A 9,103-nucleotide genomic window follows, 5' to 3' on the forward strand; every position below is an offset into this window, starting at 1 on the left:
CATACAACTGTCCATGAGATTAATTATATATAGAAGGTTGATGTGACTCATTAATTTAAATCATGTTATAATGAGAAGATATCATGAATCCGTCTTTCAACATCATCAACTTGCATAAGCATTAATAGATTTAGCTCCTAGTTATTTTGTCATGTTATTCTATAGTTGTGAAAACAATGTATGTGACTTGATTTATATTATACTATAACATGTTAATTCAAGTATTAAGTGTCGGTGTCCAAAATTTTAAAAGTTATAGGTTTGATTCTTATTAAGAACATATGTTAGGGTTATACTAATTTCTTATGTAAATATGATTCAAATTATCTTTAGAATGAATTTATTCATATAAAGATGTGATTTTTTTTTGTGTGTATATAATTAAATAAAATTTTCATGTAAGTTTTTTTTTAGCCCAAACCCAAAAAATTAATTATGCCGACATCCTACGTTAATTTTCGTATGTAAACACAAGTAGGGACACATTTATTGGAGGAACCGACCAAAGAAAAATGTAGAAACATTTGAGGAGAATAATCGTGCATCATGGCCTTCTCTAGACCCTACAAACAGTTAGAAGGGAGAAGAAGATGCATCGAAGCAATTTAAACAAGGGATAGATCAATTTGAAGGTCCTCATCGATCAATATGTTTATATTCTTGAGGGACCTATTTATGTGTGATTCTGGTTGGATAATGGGTGGGACCTTTCAATGAACTCTCTAGATATTGCTATTTATTACTTTTATTATTTTCCTTGTTATAGATATCTTCTCATATCTTTTTCTTTTTTAAGAGTGAGATCATTTGATTGGTGGAGATTTCGTCTATGAGTATAGGTCTTGTTCGTTTAGGGACTTTAAGCATTTTATATAACTTTTTTAAAATATATACTTTCATGCTGTCTTTTAAGTGTTTATATATATATAAATATTTTTTTTATATTTGTAATGGGGTGGGGTGACTCTGGGAGGGGATGGTCCGGCCTTCGCCTTAGTCAAAGAGGTTTTCGAGAGAAGAATATATAGTTGTTTAGAACTCGAGTTGGAAGTCGATTAATAAGATATATATGCAACAATAATATATAGAGGCTTAAGTAAAACTATTGTATTTTCCATTATTCAATTCCATTATGCTCATTGTGCGGAAAAGTGAGACAATGTTGGGTGGAACAAATTCATTCTAGTTTGAGTGCCCTGTTTATAAGCTATCAATATTTATTCAACCAATCAGTCAACGAAAAGAAAGAGACACGAGTTTTAGCGTGGAAAACCTTTTAACAAGAGTAAAAAACCATGGGGCCCTTAGGCCGCTTAAACCGTCCGTTATAATATTGTTTATAATGGATAATTAATACAAAGTTTTTACAAAATAAGGTTTACAATCTAAAAGATTACATAAACCTTTAAGAACTATCTAGAAAGAGAAGTGAAAGTAGTTAAAGAAAAACACATTTTCCTTCTTAACATTTGTCTTTGTCTTGTTCTCTCTGTTTTATTTCTTTTAAACTTGTGTGTTATGACTTGAAACCTTGATGTCTATTATATAGTATAAAATACTATATAATAATATAGAATATATCATTATAATTTAATATATAATATATTATTATAATATATAATAATATAATATATATTATTAGTCCAAACCCAATGGGCCGGACACTCAACATGATTTCTCACCCGATGAAGTATTTATATTTTTCTATTATTTGATTTTTAACCAAAACTTTGAACTTGGTAAATATGGATAGGGTTGAATTGTGTTTAAATCATGAACTCACCTAATTTTGATAATTTAGCTTAAAAAATGAGAAATTGTTAGATGAAGGTCTTAATTGATTTAGAATAATTAACATACTTGATTTTGATAAATTATTATTGATGAAATGATTTTGATAATGAATGAATAACAATATATATATATATATATATATATATATATATATATATATATATATATATATATATATATATATATATATATATAATCGTTATTCATATCAATTATATAAATATATACTTAAATATCAACATTTTAAATGGTGTAGTGGTAAGTACTCATGCTTGTCATTTGCACCTAGTACTCGGGAATCTTCCTAGGTGCAAAATTAATAATTGGAGTTTTATTATTTTAGGCACAGCTCAAAGTTAAAGGGAAGTGAGCAGACGTCTCAAAGTCAAAGGTGCGCGAGTAGACGTCCCCGTCTGAAGAGGAGGTGCGAGCCATCTGGTCCAAGAAGATGGCGTCTAAGTGGAGCAAATGTCTCAAGAATATATTTCTGTTGTACTACCCAAACCTACCCAAACCTAGTCAGAAACTCATGATTTAATTGACCGCCTGTTCTGAACTCATAGCACACACATTATTGAACAAATCACCCTCTGTTCAACTTATAACACACTGTTAATGACTATCAAGTAGTCCAGTCAATTTCTTGATTCAACTTACTCTCTCTCTAGCTATTTTATTCTCAAGTGTATTATGTGCTAGGAGTTCAGAACAGACGGTCAATTAAGTCATGGGTTTCTGACTGGGTTTGTGTAGGCTCTATACAAATCAAAGTCTTCTAGTGAATATCCTTTCTGTTTAGAAAGAAGTGGTGACGTAAGAGTTTTATCTCTGAACATCCATAAAACTCTATGTGTTCTTTACTTTCTATTGTTTGCATTTTTTTATCCAACGCTTCAAATCTAGCTAGATGTTTCGCACTTGAATTGTTCAAGAGTTTGCAAAGATTTGCGAAGAATAGAAACAAATCTTAATCCCTCACAGAATTATTATAGAATCGAAAACTGTAAGCTGTTAACTATAGTCAAATCCCCGTCTCTATAGTTGACACTAATCCTAACAAGTGGTATTAGAGTCTTATTTTCTATTCTCAAGCATCATCAAATTCTTGAATCATGTCTACCATCATCAACAGAACCCCAATGTTCTCTAGGGAAAACTGTGATAACTGAAAACTGAGAATGCATGCGCATTTGGAAGCTCTCGATGACGACATGTGGTATGTTATCACTAATGGTCCGATAAAAATTGAGAAGCCAAGATGCGAAAGTACGACTGAAGATAAGAAGAAGAACAACCTGGACAATGTTGTCAAAGATATTCTGTATAAGACACTGGACAATAATACGTTCAGTAAGATTACCACCTGCACTTCTCCAAAGAAATCTGGGAGCGGTTGGTTCAGCTGTGCGAGGGCAATGAGCAAACAAAAGAAAACAAACTCATGGTTTCCACGTAGTAGTTTGTCAGCATCAAGATGCGTCCCGGAAAGAAGATGAATGAATTCGATGAAAGATTTAGTAAGATCATCGTCAATCTCACCAATCTGGGCAAGACTTATAGCAACAAAGAGGTTATAATCAAAGTAATGTTTGCTCTACCCAGAGAATGAGACATAAAAATAATGGCCATGAGGGAGTCCAATGACCTCAACAAGATGGAACTGCATGATTTGTTCGTCGATCTGAAGGCCTTCGAGTTTGAGATAAACTCTAGGAATAAAGAGGAACCATCCACATCTTCCATCTCTACCAAGGCCCTAGTGACTGCTGAGGAGCCACCTGCCGCCAATGCTGTGAAGTCTGCCGAGCAGATCAGCAGCGATGTCATGGCTCACTTTGAGAAGAAATTCGACAAAATAATGAAGAAGAACAAAGAGCAGAAGACTCTCATGGTTGTTGAAAGCAAAGCCAAGTGGGCCGACAACGATTCAAACGACTCTTCATTAAGCGAAAGTGATGATGAAATTATTGCCTACTTCATGGCAGATGACGAATCTGAGGTACTTGATTTCTCATCTGAAGAATTTTTAAGAGATGAATTAACTACTATACTCAATGACATGATCATTGAGTACAAGAAACTGTTAGACTCTTTTAATGAACTAAATTTGAAAACAAATCTAACCGCTCTTTTTGATCTCAAAACAATGATTATGAAGTTTTTGAAAACAAAATAAATGAGCTCTCAGCTGAGAATGAGAAGCTAAAAAAAAAAAATCAAATTCTGTCGGCTGAAAAAGAAAGATTAAATTATGTGGTTAGTTTTGGACGAAATCTTGGAATGCTCTCAAGCAGTTGCTTAAGCAGCAAAGGCCCGTCGGACACAAGTCCAGTTTGGAATATGCTGAGAGCAATCCAACTAAATCAAGTAAAAAGTTAAATCCTGTGAAAGGGAAGCCTAATCCTCTAGGTAATCTTGGTGTAGGATCAAATGCTTATGTATTTTTTTTTCTCTTTTTATCCATTTGTTATTGTTAATGTTTTTAATTTAATTTGTAAGATTATGACTGTGTTTGGTCTAATTAAGTTTCCTTGATTTTTTTGTATGACTATTCTAATTTGTTTTTGTTATTTTTTAATTTTTAATGTATATTGTTATTTTTAAAAACATTATAATTATTATTTCTTTTGAATTAAGGAGAACATGACAACTCACAGAAATGTTCTCAACTTCAACTCAAAACGCTAAAACATTACAATGATGTTTTCTAAAAAAATATTTTTATTTTATAGAATCATATTTTTTTTTAGTACGAAACTCGATATATTTTTATTATTTATAGATAAAAAAAATTTTATATATTTTTTTTGTTTAGTTAAACTAACTTAGTAAGTTATGATTTTAAGAAATAATAAAAATAACTTCATAATCTTAGATAAAGTCAACTTTGATAGACAAAAAAATAAATAAATAAAAACAAGAGGGGATTTAGTCACCCTCTATCACCTTCATGTAATGAATGTGAACAGAAGAGAGTGGGGTTGTTGAAGGACCATCGACTTGTTTACCACAGCCTGGCTGTACACAAATCATTGGCCATTGTTAATAGATTTCCATCTTGAAAATGACAGACTGTTCATATCCGAACTTGTTATTCTTCATTTCATTTATGATTTATGTTGACAAGAAAATTAAAGAGAGAACATGATATAGGAAAATCAATGCTTATATCCGTAAATAAGCTCATTCATGGATATCTTTCTTAGATCAAATCTTAAAATTGAAATGAACTTAAATGTTAATAGATCCAATCAAAAAAGCAGATACCTGATCCGTCGGCTAGTGAAGTACCACCCCGAACCCGATTTTCATTCTACTATCTGATCTAGATGGGTATCTTTATTTATATCCCCGATTCGTCGGATACCTGATCCCGACGGGTACTCATTACCCGATTAAAAAATTTAAAAAATTGTAAAGGTCGGAGAATAAGAGACATAACTGTAATAAATAATAAAATTACTAATATCGAAAAGTTAAAAAAACAAACAAAAGCATTACTTGTATATTTTTGTTGTAGATAATTAAAAACAACTTGTTGCTAAAATGAAGAAAAATGTAGTATGAATGTTGAAGGAAAAATTTTAAGATTGAATATGAATAGTTTAGAGACGAAAATACATTTTTGTTATTAAACAAAAGTTGAGAATGATAAGAGAAATAATTTTTTTGGAAATATAAACTAAATAATGTTGGAATGAAGTGTGAATAAGAACAAAATATTTATGATTATGTATTTGAAATGTCAATTTAAAATTTAATAAAAAAACATTTTATTTTTTATATAGAATCGGGTATCGGGTTTGAGTTTCACACACTCCCTATCCCCGACCCCATATCCGATCATGTCCCTTCTTTCTTACCACATGTCCGATCCCGTACCTGATTTAAAATACCCGAACCCGACTATCGGATATCCACGAGTATTAGACATACAGGTACCCATTGCCATACCTATTACATGTATTGAAACAAAAATCATCTTAAGAAACATTTATTTTGAATTTTGACGGAAACAATGTGCAATATCTTTTTCGTTCATTCCATTTTCCGCAATTTCTCAAAATGAATGATGATCCGCATTCTTCATTAATTTGAAAAAAAAAATTGTAAGAGAATGTCTCCAGAAGGAGTTGAATCAAAATACAAGCTTTATTTTTAGAATCATCAATTCATTTTTTCACTCAGAAAACAAAAATGAACCAAAAGTTCTTACAATATTTTCTTTATGAAATAAGTGTTTGGTGACACTTGGAAATGACCGTATCGTCGTGTTCTTCGTGCCTAAATATAAACTATATTTATTTATTGATTTAATAAATTAAATGTTAAATTTGCATTTTTGATCATTATTTTCAAATTTTATAAATTTTGGGATAAAAGAAATTAAATTTAAGAGAAATAAATAAATTAGAATTGGGTGGAGACAATATGAATGTTTGAAATGGAATAGTTCTGGTTGGCTCACATGGCGATGGGCCAGACCAGGCCATAAGAATAATGTTCAATCGTTTAAACTCTGAATGAGCGATGAGAATTTCAAATGGATGTCTTCCTGGTCTTGCTTAAACTGATTTCCGATTTTTGGGTACCTCCACATCTCGTCACAGTTCCTCGAGGTAGATATCGATGCATTTTGGATTTGAGTGGTTGTTTTCCCAGAACGTGCTTCTCCAAGATAGAAAATAAAGTTTAGATTTTAGAACCTAATTAATCAATTACTTCTATTATGTTTAAATTATATCATAGATTTTGATGTAAGTTTCAATTAAATCTCAATTATTTAACTAAATGACTATTAACGTGGTCTTCTGTTTATCCTTTTTTAAGGCTTATGGTGCAATATCTAATAAGGCTTAGGTTGCAATATCTAATAGAGGAATGCTTTATGCTAACATGTAATTTCTTATAAGACATTGTGTTAAACATAAATGAAATTGGGTCATTTCAAATGAAATAAATGAAATCTAGTCATTTCAAAATAATTTTGTTGAAATCTGGTAAATTTTGGGGGAAATATAGTAATTATGCATGTGTTCGATTGAGATTTTGAAACTAATTAACAATTCAAAAGATTAAAGCAAAAGAGTTAAACTAATTGTCAATAATTAATATATATATATATATATATATATATATATATATATATATATATATATATATATATATATATATATATATATAAACAATGAAACTAGAGATGAACTAACAAATATTATTAAATTTGTTAATATATATAAATATAATACATTTTATAATATTTATAACCGATTCCCCGGTCTATGTCATGTTTCATAGTTTATCACGTGTTTGTGAGACACATGGCAATATAGAAAGACTACCGCGAGGCAGTTCAAGTTTTGATGATTTCAACCTTGAGTTGCGTGCCAGACATCTTTTAAAATAAAACATTTAGTTTTTAAAATATTTTGAAAATATCTAGAGCAGTAAGAAATAAATTATGTAAAATAATTAATCTTTTGTTCAAACATTAATAATCTAGGAGGCTAAATAACAATTTAACCTGACCCGATTTAAATCAATTAAATATAATCAATTTAAAGATTATTTATTTGAAAATTAAAATCGCCAAGAGATTTTATGAAAATCAATAAAATGATACGTGTACAAACGTATTTATACCAGAGTTTCTGAAAAAGGTGTTTCGTTGTCTATTTACGCTCGGGAAAGGGCTTTCACGCTATGTCCTCTATGCCCGCCTAAGAACGGTTTTCAAAATCCTTCTAAAATAAACAAAGTCTGGCTTCTATAAATCTAATTATAACATTCTTTATCTTTAATTAGTAGTTCAGGGGTCCTAAATGAGGATGGACTTTAAATAATTGTATAAAATTATTTAAAGAAGGTGGGTACCTGTTGCGTTGATGTTCAGATAACAAAAAACCTGAAAATATCAAAGAAAAAGTGTTAGAGAGTATAACCAAACAAGGCCTTAGCAAAAAAATTACTTTGGGAAACATCCCGGAAATTTTGAGAGTTGTTTTCTGACCTCGAGAATACTATTTTGAGAAAATGGGGTTTGGTTCCAAAATAGTTTTGGATATTTGAAAGTTGGAATCAAACTGACCTAAGGATTAAATTCTAGGTTCGAGTCTGATCTTGTCAATCTAGGCTTAGTAGGGTCTGAGAGGTTCAATCTTGAGTAAGGGTTCGGACTTAGGCCTAGGGCTGGGGTTAGGCGTAACGGTCTTAGGCTAAGTGGGGGGTTTGATTCTAGGCTAAGGCTAGGGTTTGGCTTTCTCGGTCCTAGGCTAAGATGAGGCTAGGCTTAATTGTCGATCCTAGGTTAGGTGTCAAGGTCAATCCTAGGTCAAGTGGCAAGGTAAGTCCTATGTTAATTTGCTCTAGGATAGTTTTGTCGGTCCTAAGCCAATTCCCTCGGTCCTATGTTCACACTCCTGGGCAGATTCCCCCGGTCCTAGGTCAAGTTCCTAGGTCCTTAGGCAAAATTTCAAGACCGGGTGTTCTTGTTTTGGTCCAAAACTTTAAATGCCTATAACTTTTGATTGGGATGTCCAAATTACAATCCATAATCTGCAGTAGGTTCATATGATCATGAAGAACAAAATACATAACATAAATCACGATTTTGAAGATCTTAAGAGGATCAATTTCAAAACACCATTTCTAGGTCAAATTTTGGGATCTTTTAAATTAGGCCATTTTAAGGCCTGATTTTTTTTTTTTTCATTAGCTTTGAAATGATGAATATAGTTAATCCATACCAAAACAAGAACATCATTACATAATTAAAATGGTTTTTGAAGATTAATTCAAAATCCAACTTTTTTTCAAAAATAAATTTGATCAAACATGATCAAAAGAGTGAAACAGTCACTTGAGATTCATCCATACATGTTAACAAACATGTATAACTACTAATTGAATTAACAAATACAATTTAGAAGCAAGAACACAAAATTTCAAAAATCCAGTTTTTTAAACTTTTTTTCAAAATTTCAATTTGATCAAACATGATCAAAACATGATTACAATCAATTAGAAATCATCCAAACATGTTTATAAACATGTAATACAACTAATTGAACCAACAAAATCATATTAAAAGCAAGAACATAGAATTTTGAAAATCCAATTTTTCAAGATTTTTTCTCAAATTTCCGTTTGATCAAACATGATCAAAATTTGATTAAAGTTGTATATAAATCATTCAAACATGTATACAAACATGTATATCAACTATTTGGACCCACAAATCCATATTTAAACCAAGAACACAACATTTAAAAAAAAATTAATTTCAAACTAATTTTTGCAAAATCTTGAG

The sequence above is a fragment of the Impatiens glandulifera genome, chromosome 6 (genome assembly GCF_907164915.1).
Source record: "Impatiens glandulifera chromosome 6, dImpGla2.1, whole genome shotgun sequence".
In the NCBI taxonomy this organism is placed as follows: Eukaryota; Viridiplantae; Streptophyta; class Magnoliopsida; order Ericales; family Balsaminaceae; genus Impatiens; species Impatiens glandulifera.